The sequence below is a fragment of the Monodelphis domestica genome, chromosome 5 (assembly GCF_027887165.1).
Source record: "Monodelphis domestica isolate mMonDom1 chromosome 5, mMonDom1.pri, whole genome shotgun sequence".
Lineage (NCBI taxonomy): Eukaryota > Metazoa > Chordata > Mammalia > Didelphimorphia > Didelphidae > Monodelphis > Monodelphis domestica.
The window spans coordinates 83609063-83627755 of record NC_077231.1 but is presented as its reverse complement, the minus strand read 5'-3'; the positions used below and the strand labels follow the sequence as shown (position 1 = coordinate 83627755).

Sequence of the window (18693 nt, the reverse complement as noted above, 5' to 3'; positions counted from 1 at the left end):
GATTTTCCTGACAAAACAAAATTTGCTCTAGCATCAGTCATGGTAGCAGATTTGATGAAGGTAATACATCGCAGTATTATCTGGCTTTAGGGATGTGTGTTGAATCACTTGGTGCCACCATAGAGACTCTCTTTGGAAACAAATCTGAAAGCCAGATCAGTTATGTCTGTGATAAACCCAAATTATACTAGATGAAATATGCCTGGTAGCTATTCTACACTGGTGTGTGGACAAGAGAGGCAGCACTGGGGCCAACTGCCAGTAAACAGCTCACAAGTTCTTTTCCCTGGTGGCCACACCACTTTACTCTTACAGGGTCGTGCAGGACACTTCTAAACTTGCCTATTCTCAGTCTCTTACCTCCAGCCACTCTCTCATGTTCTCAGAATCTTTCTTATTCTCAGCTCTTGGCTACTGATGGAATGAAGCCACACAGAGCACTTTTTGCATAAAGGGCAAAAATGTTCTTGGGGCAAAGAACATGAAATGTTCTCTCGGTTGTGCTACTGGGGAGTTCACCATGGGAAGCTGGGCAACCAAGGAAGGGCTCATTTGTGGAGCAGATGTCAGGAGAAAGAAGCAGACCATCTGGTAGTTTCTTATTTTTAACAAATTATTCTTGCTAACTAGGTGCTAAGCTCAGTGGATTTGACTATGCTGATGGCCTGCAAGTACTGTCAACAAATTCAAAATGTTGATGCTCCAGAAAGAAATTCCTGTTTCCCTTTATGATTGCAACTAAATATCTGGAAACCTAGCAGGGCATGCTCAGTATTCCTGACCTCCATATTTAGTCCCAAATTCTCTCTCTGTTTTTGCCAAAGCCATTTCTCCTACACACTCACAATAGCCCTTCCTGCTGCTGCATTTTTTTAAACATTTACCTTCTGTCTTAGAATTGATACTTGGGGAGGATAGGCAGCAGCTAGATGGATCAGTGGATTGAAAGCCCAGTTCAGAGACAAGAAGTCTTGGGTTCAAATTTGTCCTGAGACACTTCCTAGCTGTATGACCCTGGGTAAGTCGCTTAATCCCCATTGCCTAGTCCTTACTACTCTTCCTCCTTGGAACTGATACATAGTATTGACTCTAAGACATACAACAAGGGTTTTAAAAAAATTAAAAAGGAAATCAATTCCAAGGCAGAAGAGTGGTGAGGGCTAGGCAATTGGGGTTAAGCATTTTGCCCAGGGTCTCACAGCTAAGTAGTGTCTGAGGCTAGATTTAAATATCAGCACCTTGTATCTCCAAACTTGGCTCTCTATCCACTGAACCACCTAGTTGCTTCTTTCTGCTTTTTTTTTTTATTATTTTTTAAATGATCAAGCATTTCTTTTTCTTACTCTAACCCTCATTGAAAAAAAACAAACCGAATGTATCTCCCGAGACAAACACAGGAACTATATGAACACAACTACAAAACACTCTCCACACAACTAAAACTAGACTTGAACAATTGGAAAAACATTAACTGCTCATGGATAGGACGAGCCAATATAATAAAAATGACCATCCTACCCAAACTTATTTATCTATTTAGTGCCATACCCATTGAACTCCCAAAATATTTCTTTACTGATTTAGAAAAAAACATAACAAAATTCATTTGGAATAACAAAAGATCAAGGATACCCAGGGAAATAATGGAAAAAAAAAACACATATGATGGGGGCCTTGCAGTTCCAGACCTTAAACTATATTACAAAGCAGCAGTCATCAAAACAATTTGGTACTGGCTAAGAAACAGAAGGGAATATCAGTGGAATAGACTGGGGGAAAGTGACCTCAGGAAGACAGTATACAATAAACCCAAAGATCCCAGCTTTTGGGACAAAAATCCACTATTCGATAAAAACTGCTGGGAAAATTGGAAGACAGTGTGGGAGAGATTAGGAATTGATCAACACCTCACACCCTACACCAAGAAAAATTCAAAATGGGTGAATGACTTAAACATAAAGAAGGAAACCATAAGTAAATTGGGTAAACACAGAATAGTATACATGTCAGACCTTTGGGAGGGGAAAGGCTTTAAAACCAAGCAAGACATAGAAAGAATCACAAAATGTAAAATAAATAATTTTGACTACATCAAACTAAAAAGCTTTTGTACAAACAAAACCAATGTAACTAAAATCAGAAGGGAAACAACAAATTGGGAAAAATCTTCATAGAAACCTCTGACAAAGGTTTAATTACTCATATTTATAAAGAGCTAAATCAATTGTACAAAAAATCAAGCCATTCCCCAATTGATAAATGGGCAAGGGACATGGATAGGCAGTTCTCAGATAAAGAAATCAAAACTATTAATAAGCACATGAAGAAGTGTTCTAAATCTCTTATAATCAGAGAGATGCAAATCAAAACAACTCTGAGGTATCACCTCACACCTAGCAGACTGACGAGCATGATAGCAAAGGAAAGTAATGAATGTTGGAGGGGATGTGGAAAAGTAGGGACACTAATTCATTGCTGGTGGAGTTGTGACTGATCCAACCATTCTGGAGGGCAATTTGGAACTATGCCCAAAGGGCGACAAAAGAATGTCTACCCTTTGATCAAGCCATAGCACTGCTGGGTCTGTACCCCAAAGAGATAATGGACAAAAAGACTTGTACAAAAATATTCATAACTGCGCTCTTTGTGGTGGACAAAAACTGGAAAACTAGGGGATGCCCATCAATTGGGGAATGGCTGAACAAACTGTGGTATATGTTGGTGATGGAATACTATTGTGCTCAAAGGAATAATAAAGTGGAGGAATTCCATGGAGAATGGAACAACCTCCAGGAAGTGATGCAGAGCGAGAGGAGCAGAACCAGGAGAACATTGTACACAGAGACAAACACACTGTGGTATAATCAAACGTAATGGACTTCTCCATTGGTGGTGGTGTAATGGCCCGGAACAATCTGCAGGGATCTAGGAGAAAAAACACTATGCATAAGCAAAGGATAAACTATGGGAGTGGAAACACCGAGGAAAAGCAACTACCTGACTACAGCGGTTGAGGGGACATGACAGAGGAGAGACTCTAAACGAAACTCTAATGCAAATATTGACAACATAGAAATGGGTTCGAATCAAGAACACATGTGACACCTAGTGGAATCACGCGTCGGCTATGGGGGGTGGAGGGAGGAAAAAAAATGATCTTTGTCTTTAATGAATAATGCTTGGAAATGATCAAATAAAATATTATTAAAAAAAAAGAATAATTCTCTAACAGGAAAAAAAAACCAAACCATTATAATAACTATTCATAGTAAAGAAAAACAAATTACTACCTACAATGCATTGATCATATGTAAAAATCGATCTCATCCTGAATATACTCCCTAACTTCTTAGTCAGGGAGTAGTTAGCATGTTTTCTTATTACTCTGACCAGCATTCTTAAGTCTTTCATCTTACATTGTCATTTCCTCTTTTAAAAGTTAAATTCTCAGGATTATCAAGTATTTCTTTCTTCTGATTCCAATCTGTTCCCACTGGAAAAAAGTATCAAATAAATCACAACTGTTTTAACAAATATGCATAGCCAAGAAAGAAAAAGAAAATGACAAACCATTCCAGTATATCTGCCAAGTGTAAAAATTAAAATTAATCTACAACAATGTAGAATTTTATATTTTAGGAGATTTATTAATGATCATTAGAAATAAAGGAATAAAAGGGATATAAAATAAAAACCATGTGCCTATGGATAATCAGCCAGTTCAAAATCTCTCATGCTTACCACCACCATTCTTGCCATGAAGCCAAAGACGCTAGGACCCTCCACATCACTGTCTAATATCTCCTGTCTACAGAAAATATGTAATGACAGGAAATCAGTGGGCTCCAGGGAAATGTAGTTCTTTTTTAGCCTAACAGATTTTCAATTATACATTCCCCCTGATGATCAATTGGGGGGACTAGTCTCCCCAATTTGATAATTTAACATAATCAACTTTTAAATTATAGTAATTTGGGGATAAAAGGGAAAAAAACAAACCTATGATTGCTATGTGCGTTGACAAAAAGCCAATTAGGGGGCAGTTCCCTTTGGCATAAGAGTATACATACAAAAACAAATGCATTCAACCACACACAGTTCAAATCACCACATCCCAAAGTTCATTCTGGATCTAAAATACCATAGATTAAAATGATTCCGTGTAATAGAATAGTATTGATCAGATTAATATATAAACTTAAAAACAACAAAATTAAATCTTAAAGCAAATCATCAGTAAAATACAATAAAATACAGAGACCTTCATAAAAACAATGGAGTCTAAAAAGGCTTAAAAAAATTCACCTCCAGACTCTTTAAAGTTCCTTTCTCTATCTGTTCAGATTCCTTTTGTCAGAGCTCTGAGATCTCCCATAGCAAGGGAGAACATGGTTTTGAGGAATCCCAAACTGGCTGAATCTTAGAGACTGGGCAGGCCCAAATGGAAAATAGGGAGATGAATTTCTCCCCTGAATCTCAGGCAAGATAATTGAAAGGAACAGTGCACCTAGGAATGGTAGAAAGAAAAAAACATCCTAAAACTAGGAGCTGTTTGATATAGGTAATGCACTACTCTTTCAAATAGTGCCCCATGCTTTCAATTTTACTTCCTGTTTGGAAGAGAAACCTTCCTCCCCTTCCCCTAGTGGTAAAATGCCAGGGAGCTATTTGTTTCCCCTGCTACATGGACAGGGAGTTAGGAGACTAATTGTTGCCTAAGGAAAATTCACCCCAGTTTTTACCAGCTTCCCGGAGAGCAGCTCCAAGGACTCCCAGTTTGTGAGTTCCAAGTGGCAGCTACCAGCAGCCCAGCAGGACCATCAAGGCTGGGATTGGAGGATCAGGAGATAAGGAGAAGATAGGTGGGTGCCAGGGCAGGAGCAGGGGCAGGGGAAAGCAGTATCAGGAACAGAAGCAGTATTGGCAGCAGCTCCAAAGAGAGGCAGCAGTGAAGAACACTGGCTCAAGCAGATGGGTGAAAGAAGTGGCTTATCCTTTCTCCTCCAAGAATCCCTGGCTAAGTCCCTCAAACTAAAACAGCTAGGCCAATAGGGAGGGCAACCAGGTAAAAAGTAGGAAAAGGAAAAAAAACAGACAAACTAATCAGCAGGAACATGGCAGCAGCTTCGGTAGAGAGTTTGGAGTTCCCTCGGAGTTCTCAAGGTGGGGGAGGAGGGCCGGGAGGAGGTTTGAGTGGCAAAAAACCTTGGCAGGAGAAACGTGGCTTTAAAAAAATTATCTAGGCTATCTTAAAAAAATTTTGAGAAGTCCTTCTCCAACTAATGGTTGCCATCAATGTAAAAATTAAAATTAGATCTCAATAATATAAATATTATATTTTATATCATTAGAAATAAAGGAATAAAAGGGATACAAAATAAAAACCACATGCCCATGGCTAATCAGCCAGTTTAAAATCTCCCACGCTTACCACCACTATCCTTGCCATGAAGCCAAAGAGGAAGGGACCCTCCATGTCACTGCCTAATATCCCCTGTATTCAGGAAATACATAATGTGTTCCCATTGGACTCCTGGGAAATGTAGTTCTTTTTTAGGGCAACAGATTTTCAATTATACACAATAATACCCCAAATAAAACAAAAATAAAACAACTGAACAACAACAAAGTCAAGAAAAACAAATAACTATCTTGGTCATGTCCTGAAATGTGTCTCCTACTCTGTATTTAGTCCTCACCTCCTGTGACAAGATAGCATGGTAGCATGCTGTAGCAGTATTCTTCTGATCAGAGTTCTTAAGTCTTTCCAAATTGTGCAGTCTTACCATTTAACCAATCCCTCTTCCTTTCACAGCCTCCCTCACTCCACCCAGGCTAATTTCTCCCTATTTCAAGGCCATGTACATCAGCCCCCAGCCTGCTTCCTTATGTCACTAAAAACCTGAGAAGTACAGAGTTAATTTCTCATGCAAACATCAGTATCGGTGTCTTTCTTTCCTTGGGATTGGCAAGCAGTAGGAAAAGAGCTTAAGGACACCTGGCCCTGCCATCTATCCCACAGCTGAACTTTCTTTTATGCATTGCCATCCCCTAATAGATTGTAAGCACCTTGAGAACCAGAACAGTCTTACTTTTTCTCTTTGTATCTCCAGAGACTAGCATATAACTTCGTATATAGTAAACTTTTAAGAAATGCTGTGAATAGAATTCTATTTATTATATAATTTTTCTTATGTATTCTTTTTTCTTAAATTCACAATGGGACTGCACTTTTTCAAATGAGTCCTTTCTGATTTTTGTATCTTTAAAACTTGTATTCCAGCATCTCCAGATAATCCAGTGAATTCATAATAAAATAGGTTTTATTTTCTTTGAAAAACAAGCTCTATCGGCAAAATATAGCCATGTAACAACTAGCTCCTGAGAAGCATCAGAAATAGAAATGCCACTCTGAACTAAATTAAAATATAAGGGCCAATGGTCAAAAACAGAGCAATTAACGTTTTTTCTTTGCAATTAGCTTTTAAAACTTATTTCTGAATAAATCTCTTGGCAGTCTCAGAGTTCGAGTACAATTTAAAATAGAACAGGTTCTCAACCCTGTACTGTTTAACTTTTTCATCAGTTCCTTGGGAAAAGGCAGAGATGGCACACTCATCAGATTTGCAGATGACAAAAAATGGGAGGCGTAGGTATCACACTGTATAACAATCAGGAAACAAAAAAAAATCTTAAGACTAGAACATCAGACTAAACTGAATTTTATGGGATTTAATAGGGGTGAAGCTAAGGGTTTTTACTTGAGTTCAGGCAATTCATCCTCTCAAGCAGATAATGGTAATGATTACAAGAATTTTGTCTGAAAATGATCTGGCAGTTAAAGTGGACTGCAAGCATAATATGTGTTAGCTGGACAGTCCAAATGGCTTCTGGAAAGAGAGAACTTCTTAACAAATAGAGCTGCTATTCAAGATAGAATGAACTGCCTCAGCACTTGGTAGCTTCTGCCTCATTAAGTAAAGGGGCTGGAGGCTCTCATTGTTGGGTTTGTTGTAGAGGGTTTTTTTTTTCATGTATAGTTAGAATTATCTGTAATCTTTGAGCCCCTTTCCTACTCTTTTATTTTGTGATTCAATGATTGAGTCTTCTGAGCATCTCCTTTGACTGGCATCGCCCAACTCCTAGCTTTTCTAGACCAATGATGTCAAATTTAAATAGAAACCAAGACCATCAAACTGTACATAAAGATCCCTGATAGTCTCAGACTTAGAAATCCATATATTAATTTTATCTATATCCCATTATATTTTTGTTTGTTAAATATTTCCAAATTACATTTCATCCTGCTTCAGTCTGCACACAAGAATATCGTGGATGATCCTAACTGGTTTCGAAGAGTACATTGGAGAAAAAAAGTGCTAATCCAACTAAATTCCTGTTTGCAAAAACTTTTATACCTGCTCTTTACATGTTTTGACAACTTAGACCAGATTCTTTCATTTCATTCACAAAGTTCTTGGCTCATTCTCTCTCTCTCTCTCTCTCTCTCTCTCTCTCTCTCTCTCTCTCTCTCTCTCTCTCTCTCTCTCTCTCTCCTTCTTCTTCTACTCTCCCCTCTCTCTCCTTCTCTATCTCTTTATCTTTCTTTCCATCCTTCCTTACCTCTTTCCTTCTCTCTCTCTTCCCTTTTTCTCAATACCCATCTCCTTGAAACCAATAAAATCATCTAAACTTACTTTACCACCTCTGAACTTTTTCTCCCTCTGTTCTTTATTCTGGAATATACTTCACTTACTTTCCACTTATCAAAGTCTACTCATCCTTCAAGATCTAGTTTTAATTGCATTTCTTTCAGATGATGTCGACATTCCCCCATATTACCTCAGGATATTTTCCTCCCTTAAATCTAGAAAAAAAAACTGAATATTTTTCTTGGGGAACTTATAGTTATTTGTGAATACCTCTTCTATCACTAGTAAATTAAGTCCATTAGGGTGGGTGTGGTATAAGTAGAAAAAAAAGGGATAGAGAGAAGAGATGATATGGTAGCAAAATCAGTAAGAGTTTGCAATGAATTGATTGGAGGGATAATGGAGAGTGAGAGTGAATAATCAACAGTTATTCCAAGATTGTTGACATAGGTGACTGGAAGAATAGTAGTTCCCTCACCAGAAATAGAAAGTGTCTTTTGTTGGAGGAAAGGGGGAGAGTCAATAATGAGTTTTGTTTGAGATGTCCTAAATTTAAGGTATCTATGGGACCTTTTGATTGAAATGTTTACTGGGTAGATGGTGATAAGATACTGAAGCTCAGGAGAAAAAGCTGACAGCAGAATATATAGATTTTTATGTGCATAATATGCATAAAGATTATAATTGAAATATGGAAGATAAGAAAGGAGAGGAGAAAATATAGAAAAGGAGAGAAAAAAGAAGAGAAAGGGAAAGAGAAGAGAGGAGGGGAAAGAGAAGAAGAATCAAGTCTTACTTAAGGCTCTGGCATTAGGTTAAAGACATATTTAGGGGAGTACAGGTATAAATGATGAGCAAAGGAGACTAAGAATGTAAAGATCAGATAAGAAAAAGAACCATGAAAGACCAGAATCACACACACACACACACACACACACACACATTAAAAAAAACCACAGAAATGATTAAATTAAAGGATCAGCATAATCAGATACTTCAGAGGGGTCAAGAAACATGAAAACTAAGAGGCTGTTGGGTTTTTTCAATTGAAAGATCATTGGTCCCAAGGTAGCATTCGTGAGGAAAATTTCAGATGAATAGTGAGATTGGAAGACATATCACATGGAGCTGAGAAATGAATGAAAGGAGAAGTGGGATCAGCTAGTATAGATAAGCAGATTTTGGTGTAAAAAGGGATGGGGGGGGCAGTACCTTGAGGGGACTGTAAAGTAAAATGCTTTTTTTCAAAACCATGGAGAAATTTGAGTATGTTGAAATGGATCAAGGAAGTAGTCAGGCAAGGTGAAGTGGAAAATTAGAGAGGATGATCAAAGTGTTGTGCTCCTGTATAAGGTGGGAGGAAATGGAATCAAGGGAATAGAAGGTGAGGAGGTTAGCTTGTAAATCAAATACAAGAAAAGCGAATCATGGGAATGATGCCAACCTGATTTCAAATTTGGAATTAGAAATAATGATGGAGAACCTCAGTGTGTGTGTGTGTGTGTGTGTGTGTGTGTGTGTGTGTGTGTGTGTGTGTAAGGTAATTTGAGATCCTCCAATGAGAGGGACAGGGAAGGGCATGGTATAGATGACTTGAAAATGAAAGATAAAGTTTGGAACCTTTTCTGTGGTGAGTGTGACAAATTCATAAAAGGGAAGTAAAGGGATCACCATACAACTGTGAGGATCCAGTTGAGATTGGAGTTTCTATAAGAATCAGTCACCATAGTTATGTGACTGTCTTCAGTGGCATTCACGAGCATGTAAGCAGGAGCAAAGAAAGTAGATGGTAAGAGTGATCGAGGACCAAGGTATGACAAGGAAGAAGGGAAATAGAGTGAGGAAGCAAAGAATTGGAGATGTTATAAAACTAAGACCCCAAAAGTTGGTCATGGGGACATGATGGGTGACATGGCCAGAGTGACAGACCTTAATAAGTGCCAGAGGCAAAATTAGAACTCTATAGACTTCTTTGTTTCTTAGTCATATACTTTTTCCTTTCTACCAAGCCAGAGGAAGGGGGTTAGGGGGTGGAGGCAGAGTTAATGAGGATGAAAAGCTATAATTAAAAGATAAAATAGGTAAAGAGCTTTGCAAATTCTAAAACTATGTACATGTCAGTTATTATTATTTCCCATCTTGTGGGACTTTTTTAACCTTAACCTTCTATCTTAGAATCAATACTGTCTTTGGGTTCCAAGGCAGAAGAGAAATAAGGGCTAGAGGCAGTGAAGGTTAAGTGACTTTCCTAGGATCTGCAGCCTGTAATTGTCTAAGGCAAGATTTGAACCCAAGGTCTCTTGTCTCTGAATCTGGCTTTCAATCCACTGAACCACCTAGTTGGCCCCACATCGTGGGACATTTTAAGGAGAAAATGAAACAAAGTAAACAAAGTATTTTATATCTCAAATCATTAAATAAACACAAATTATTCTGAAATTATAACTAATTTATCGAGGATCGAGATTTCACTGGTATTGGAACTCTCAGTATAGACATTTCCTTTATTGAAATGGAATTAGAAATAGATTTGCCCATGATAAATCAATCACCATGTGCTTGTTCAATACCTCCACCATTCTCAACACTATTCTTAAGGGCTGGGGAAACAAAGCTACAAACAAAACAGCCCTTGCCCTCAAGGAGCTTACATTCTATCAAGGGCAACATTGTGTGTGTGTGTGTATATATATATACACACACACACAAATATACACATATATTTATATATATGCATACATATATATACATATGTAAATACACAAATGCATATATAATATTGTGTTATATCCATATAATATTTATATATATATGGATATATGTGTGTGTATAAAATATCATTTGAGAGTCTAATACTAACAGCTGGAAGTATATGAAGTGCTCATGCTTAATCTAGGCATTAAAAGAAGCTTTAGTAGTATTCTAAAAGGCAAACATGATTAAAGTATGAATTCCAGGCTTGGGGGCTTGTGTAATGTCATGGGAGACAGAAGAAGAAATGCCAAATGGTCCTGGAGATAATAGAGACCCAGTCAGTGGAGTGATCTATACTTTTCGAAAATCTCTTTGACAGTATTTTAGATGACTATTTGAAGAGGTGAAGATACTTGAGACAAGAAGACCAATTAGGAGGCTTATGGTCTAGGTGAGAGGTGATAAGGAGGGGTCTGAACTAGGGTGGTTATACTAAGTGAAGACAATGTGGACGAGAGACCTTCTAGAGGTATAATCAATGAGTTTTGGATTTCTTGGGTGACAAAAAATATCACTCAACTAGTAAGTGTTAGAGGTAGGACATGAGCCCATGTCTCTTTGACTCTAATTCTAGCCTTCTACCCTCTATACTGCTCTGTCTCTGATTACTAAAACTACTGATAAAAGATCTTTTTCATTCTGTGGGTTCTGAGAGTCCTCCCGAGCAATGATGAGAAAGAATGAATGAAGGTGTCAATTATGCCTCCATTATGGGAAACAGTACAATGGGAACAATACAGAATTAATTAAGTCAGACCAGACTGATGCAGAGCTGCCTGACACATGCAGAAGCATATGAGGAATAGATAAAAATGTGGAAACCTTTTCCTCATAAAGACCAACCTGGGTGTTTTGATGCTGTGTATAATAATCACCTTCCTCAGTAAGGAACTCCATCCTCAGCTGGTTAATGGGGTGGCTTATTGCCATTGGATCCATTTGTATTCCACCTTACTTCTCATATTAGAGCATGGATCTTCTTTTCTTTAAGCCATTTGGAGCCTTTGAGCTCCATCATCTTTCATAAGAAGTAATTCTATTACTGCTACCTCAGATCCATTAATTCACATATTTTATTTGGAAATTGGTGAAAGCATTCATCAAAGACCATAGGCAGATAATTTGGGATATTTATTTCAACATTAATACACTATCTGGCTAAAATAATTACTTGATGCTTCATTTCCCATTATGTTATGGGTTTCAAAGAGAAAAACTGGAATCCTTTGGTAATTCAGGTTTCGTGCAGTGTGACCTTTTTTAGCATTGAAACTTTTCACCTTTGGAAACACCTGCAAATGGAGTTGAGAAGGTGATGCGCATAGAACTTTCATCTATTGTAATTGCAACTTTTTTCTTGACTTGTTATCTATCATATCACTGATGTATATAGCTGGTTAGTAAATGTGAAGTGAGTTAATGAATGATGGAGCAAGTGAGTTAATGACTGAATGAGTGAAGCAAAGAATAAGGGGAAATAAGTGAATTAATAATGAGTAAGTGAATGTATGAGTGAAAGTGAAGGAATGATTGAGTGAAAGGAAGTGAATGACTGAAGAAATGAGTGAGTGAAGTGATTGAATTGATATCAACAGATGAATGAGTGAAAAATAAGTGAATGAATGTATGGATGAGTGAAAAATGTATGGATACATGAATTAAACCAAATGAATCAGTGAATGTATGAGAGAATAAATAAGTGAATGAATGAGTAAATGAGTAAGTAAATATATGACTGAATGATTGAAAGGCAGAATGAATGAGTAAAAGGGAATGAATGGGTTCAAGAGTACATAAGGGAATAAGTGAACAAACAACTCAACTACTGAAAGCATGAATGAATGAGTAGTTGAAAGTGTATATGTCAATGAATGAGAGTGGATGATTAAATGAATAAGATAAAGTGAATGAATTAATAAAGCAATGAGTAAGTGAATAAAATGATGAATACATAAATGAATAACCTTTTGTACTGATGCTTGAATTAAGAGGGAAAAAAATCCCTTAATTTTCACACACTGCCCTGCCCTGTTTCATTTGTCCTAAATGTTCCAATTGCTTTCTAAGGACCTAATTTGTTCCTTTTTTTCTCTTTCTAAGAAAGGAAATCCATGAAAGTAACAAGAGTAAATTATATATACTGTGCTGGCTAAGAAATAGTAAGTGTAGTCCAGTATTTTTTTTTCTTTCCTTTCAGCTAAGAAGCAGTGGGAAAGGATATAGAGTTAGAAGCAGAGACAGATTCTGTTGTTGAGTCATTTCAGTCTTGTCCATTTTTCCCTGGATCCATTTGGGTCTTTCTTAGCAAAGATACTGAAGTGGTTTGTTATTTCTTTCTCCAGCTCATTATATAGTTGAAGAAAGTGAGGCAAACAGGATTAAGTGACTTGCTCAGGGGTCACACAGTTAGCAAATGTCAATGGTTGGATTTGAACTCAGATCTTCCTGACTCCAAGCTTATGTCCCCTAGCTGCATTGGTTGGCTTCTAGTCCTTGCCTTATTTAACTGTATATCCTTGGGCAGGTCACTTCACTTTGATAGGTATCCATTTCCGAGAGCTACACTAGCTGATCCCAGTGACCATCCTATGATTCTAAGGCCACCCTATAATTGTGTTCCCCTGGAATGATTAGTAGAGTTCTATTAGCTTGTGAAGTCTTTCACAACCTGGTCGCAACCTCCTTTTGAGCCTTATTTCACAATATTCCCCTGATACACATCTATCAGCCAAATCAACCTTCTCAGTGTTCTGTATAATTGTCTCCTTCTTCATCCCATTCTTATCATATCTCTCTTCCTTCAGTTTTCAACTCAAGCACTACTATGAAGCTTTTTGTCTTCCCCCTTTCCTAAGGCAATCCATCTCTACCTTGTGTTCTTTGAGTTCCTATTGGCATCCCTGAGAACACTACCTTTGCCTTTGGAAAGTGTGTATCTGTTATACCACTTAATTGACCATAACTCCATTAACTTGCTACTAGTCCCCTATGTGTCTGTCTTCTCTTAGGATGGAGGTTCCTTGGGGGCCGAGAATGTCTTGCTTACTTATACCAATGTCCCTAGCATTTAGTACAATATCCACCACAGAGTTAATTCTTAAGGAATGTTATTCATGGGGCAACTAGGTAGCACAGTGGATAGCGTACTAGGCTAGGAGTCAAAAGGACCTGGGTTCAAATGCAACCTCAGTTACTTCCTAGCTGTGTGACCCTGGAAAAGTCACTTAACCCTGGTTGCCTAGCCCTTGCCACTCTTCTACCTTATAATTGATACTAAAGCAGAAGAGAGAGAGAGAGAGAGAGAGAGAGAGAGAGAGAGAGAGAGAGAGAGAGAGAGAGAGAAGGAGGGAGAAGAGGGAGAGGAAGAGAGATCATTATTCATTCTTCTGGTATTTAAACTGTTTATTCTTTTATATTTGTATTTTTAGACTCAGTAGAATATAAATGCCTTCAGAGTTGGGATTGTTTCATTTGTGTGGATATGGGCCTTTTCATCCCCTGTTCCTGGTACAGAATTTGACATAAACAATTAATAAACCCTTATCATTTGATTGGTTTGATAGATAGAGATATAGATTCCCTTAAGTCAATGTCTACAAGTCTTCCACAACCAGCCAAGACTCAAGAGAAGATAATCCTAGTCAAACCACCTATAGAGTATCATCTGTGGTTCTAGGAGCCTTATTCAAGGATGTTAAAAGACTAATGAATATCTATAAGAGGATGATGAAATTGGTCAAGGCACTAAAGGTCTGACCATGTAAGAACCAAATGAAGAAGTTAGTGGGCTTTGATTTAGAGAATATAATACCTAGGGGTGATGGGATAGCTTTGTTCAGATGTTTCAAGGGCTGTTGTATGAAAGAGAGTTTGGATTTATTCTGCTTGGTCTAGAGGGCAGAACAAGCTACAATGGGTGGAATATGCAATGCCAAAGATGAAGCTTTGGGGTACCAAAAACCTTCCTTACAATTTAAACTGTCTAAAAGTAGAGTAGGCTCCCTTGGGAAATAATGGTGGGGAATCTCTAGAAGTTTTAGGGCAGAAGACAGATAGCTAGCACTTTTATCATCCTATTGAGTCATGGAATAAAAGAGGTATCCTCTCTGATGAAGGAGTCCCATGTTAATCATTAGACCTCATCACTCAGAGTATAGATTTGTGTCACTCCCAGACTCAGTAAATTCCATATTACCTTGTATTAAACATAAACTCCTCTGTTTGGAATTTAACAAATTCTAAGCCGAGTCCAAGTTTACGTTTCCAGAGTTATACATTGCTCTCTCCTTTACATGCTCTACAATCCACCCAGTCTGGTCTCCTCCTTCCTCATACAAGACATCATCTCCCATCTCCCAACCTTTGCCCTTACTGCCCCTCCTCCTGAAATGTACTCACTACCTCCACCTCTCAGAACCCCTAATTTCCTTGAAAATTCAGATGAATAGCACCTTTTACTTGAAGCTTTTTCTGATCCCCTCAGTTTATAATCCCTCCCCAAGATTACATTCCTTCTATTTTCATATGTGCATATTTGCAGGCATTTGCTCATATTGGCTTAAGGTATGGGATTATTAAAGTTTCAGAGTGAGCATTTACACCTCTTAAATCAGAAAACACTACAACCATGGCTTGATTTCTTTTGTTTTTTTCTCTAGACTTAAGAAAGTGATAAAGAAAAAGTTAATAATACAGATTAAATTTTAGTCTGTCATGTGTTCATTTTTTGCCCTGAGAGCTATTTGTTAAACACTGGCCAACTCACACTTGGACTTTTTTTCTGTCCCCTCTTCCCAATAGAATACATGTTCCTTGAAGTCCCCACTTCCTGGAAAATACTAATCACTTAACAAATACTTACTGATGGATTCACCATGAAATTATAGAATGTCTTTAGAATCATGGAATGACCTCAAACGTCATGTAGTCCAGGCTCCCATCATTTTTGCAATTAGAGGAAACCGAGGTCTTGTGCCAACAAACAATATTAGAGGGAATTCTTGTTCAGTTAAAAGTGGGACTAGGTGACTTCTGACTGTCCTGGAGCCTGTGATTCTGTGATTCATCCCTGAAGAAATTCTGCCACCACTAGACAAAGACACTCTAGGTTTACTTGTTAATGTATCCCAACATGTTAATACATTTTGTCCCTTCCTGCACACTCATAGTTCCTATATTTTCTCTTTATATTTTCCCTCTTCTTATTCTCTTACTCCCTTCCTGGCCATCTCAAATCTAAAGTTGAGTTTTTGCCTAACTGGTCTGTATCTTACTTTTATTAGCATACCACTGCCTGGCTCCATGTATACTGAATATTTGGATTTCCACAGAGACTGTGTGGTGTTCCAGAAAGAGCAGGGCATTGGCAATTGGAGTACCTATGTAATGATGGGAAGTAGGACAAATGGACCATTGGGGGTGCCGGGGGTGGGGGGGGATTGGAATGTAGGAATGACAGATGGGAACTGAACAAGGACTTCTGGGAAATTCTCCTGAGGAGGGGTTCTTGGGTGCTGAGACACAGAAGGGAATGGAAGGAGGAGCTTTTTGGGGGGGCCATTTTAAGTCACCTTTGGGGATTTCTGACACTGACAGAAATCTTAACATTGTGGGTTCCTATTTAAAACATCGCTGGTTCCTGTCAAGAAACTTAATTTCTTCAAAAACTTTCATTCCATGAACTATTAAGATAACTGGACTCAAATCAGTGAGCAGTGTTCTCTTCCCTGTTTTCTACCTCTCCCCTGCCTACAAGAAAACCTTTTACTTCAGGAATTAGATTATTTAGAAAAAGATTTAGGGTGACCTACAACCCCTCTAACCTTTATCCTTTGCCCCAGTCAACAATTAAATCAAATAAACAGTCAGATAGCGAATTCAATCTTGTTTATTTACATCTAGAGAGGAAGCCCAATGGCAGACTCCATCTTGTTGCCAGTTTTCAAGAAGACACGAGGGGGAGACTTGTGAGTGCCCCAAAGTAGCACATATCCAGATTGAGGTCCCACATACCTCTCCTTGTAGAGAGGATTTCCCTGCTGCCCTAGAGGGCCAGCACAGCCATCAAAGGCACAAGACACAAGACCTTCATGGAGAGGAGATCTCCATTTTGTCTCCCTCAATTAATTCAGAGACTCAGAGGGAGTAGTGAGGGAAGCCATTTTCATCAACCTTCATTTCTCCATCTAAGGAGTGTGTGCACCCCAAAATTACACCTAGGTTCAAATCCTAGACTAGCCATGGCCTGGAGAAGTAATTTCACTTTCCCAAGCCTCAGTTTCTTCATCTATAAAAATGAGCCATCTAGGAAATGACTTCTGAGATTTAAATCAGTGGTTCTGAACCCTTTTTTGTCTCATGGATCCCTTGGACATCCTGGGATAGCCTTTGAACCTCTTCTCAATGTTTTTAAATAAATTCAATAAAATATATAAGACTACAAAGGAAAATATATTCATGGACTCTGAAATCTATTCATGGGGCCTTTTGTGGGGGGCAGGGAGAATGGGAGTGGGTAGAGGTTGGGTTCTATGTTAAGATCTCCGACTCTGTCTATTATTCTTTGTTTCTTTAACCACTATGTGCCTCAGGTTCCTGCTCTATAAAATGAAGGGGTTGGACTCTATGGTTTCCAAGTCTCCTTCTAGCTCTATTTCCTTAAGCCTATTTTATATCCCTCTGTATATTCATTAAAGTTTTCTCAGAATTACATTGAGCACTTCTGTAGAGGTTAATTCAGTCTTCCCCTTCCTCCTCAGGACTGGACAGTGACTCAGGGAGCTAGTAGGAGTGGAGAGAAGGAGGCAGCTTCCCCAGTTGGTGCTAAAAAGGAAAGCATTGAGTCATATCCACGCATCACACACACGTATAACCCTGACTAATACCAAAACACAGGAATATGGCTGGCCCTTCTCTTCCCCTTTGGCACACAGCACTCAGACTGTGACATCTTTTTTCCCTTCTAGAATGCCCTTGATCTCACTGGAGAGATGTAGGGTGGAGGTGAAGGTGGAATAAATTGAAGAGAACCAGAATCACAGGACTGAGAGATGGAAAGTTCCAAAGGTTACACAGGCAATATAAAGCTCAAATTTTAATTCAGTCCTCTGAATCCATATCCACTAGTCTCTCCACTGTGCCCCACAAGAGCCTCAGTTTCCAGATAAAGAAACTGAGGTTCATAGAGTTGAATAATTGCTAGTATTTGTATGTCAACGTTAGGTTTGCAACTCACTTCACATATATGATCTTTGTTGAATCATGTCAGTCATGTCCAACTGTTCATGACCCTATTTGGGGTTTTCTTGGCAAATATAATGGGGAGGTTTGCCATCTCCTTCTCCAGCTCATTTTACAGATGAGGAAACTGAGACAAACGAGGTTAAGTGCCTTGCTCATAGTCACACAGCTAGTAAGTGTCTAAGGCTTGATTTGAACTAAGAAAAATGTCTTTCTGACTCCAAGTTGAGTACTCTATCTGTTGTGCCACCCAGTTGCCCCGTACTTGATCTTTTTAAGTCTTCAAAACAAACCTGAAGGATAGATGATATCATTAAGCCCTTTTACTAATGAGGAAACTGTAGCTAAGAACCATTAATTAGTGGTGGTTGTGGGATCTGAACTCACTCTTCTTGATTCCAAAGGGATTTGCCCATCATCTTACAAGAAGCAAATAGTAGAGTTAGGATCTAAATTAGACCTTCCATCTAAATCCATGTCCAAGACTCTCTCTGTGTCACTGTTCTATCCCTTTTATTGGATGTAGAGTAGGAATTCTTAACCTGGAGTCCACGGGATCTCACGGAGCCTGTGGATGGATTTCAAGGGGATCTTTGAACTGGAAAGGGGAAAAAAGCATCTTCATTCACACTAACATCTACCCAAAATTTAGCATTTCCTTCAATTATTTAAAAATGTTATTTTGAAAAGACATCCATGAGTTTCATCTGCCTACCTAGTAGTTCAGAGCATCAAAAATGCTAGGAAACCCTGATCTGAAGGCTGTGCTTTTCTGTGTCCTTTCAAATATAATACTTAGTGAAAGTTTCCAATGTTAGATCTTTCAGTGGCTCATTTTGCAGGAGATGAACCAATGAATGTGCTGGAACAAGCTCCAACCTGCTCAAGAGAATTGATTAAGGTGACATAGTTGAGAGTGATGGTTACATATTTGAAGACATATTCATTATACAAAATGATTTTGCCAAGGGAGAATAAGACATTAGGTTGGGATTAATAAAATTCTGTTCAAGAAGGACAATTATAAGTTCTTACATTTGGGTTCAAA

General features: G+C 38.4%; 1 protein-coding gene across 8 annotated transcripts in view; it reads left to right on the top strand.

Moving 5' to 3' along the window:
* The window catches only part of ANKS1B (ankyrin repeat and sterile alpha motif domain containing 1B), a 1427494-nt gene that overhangs the window by 990204 nt on the left and 418597 nt on the right, over nt 1-18693 (top strand). The window lies entirely within an intron of this gene.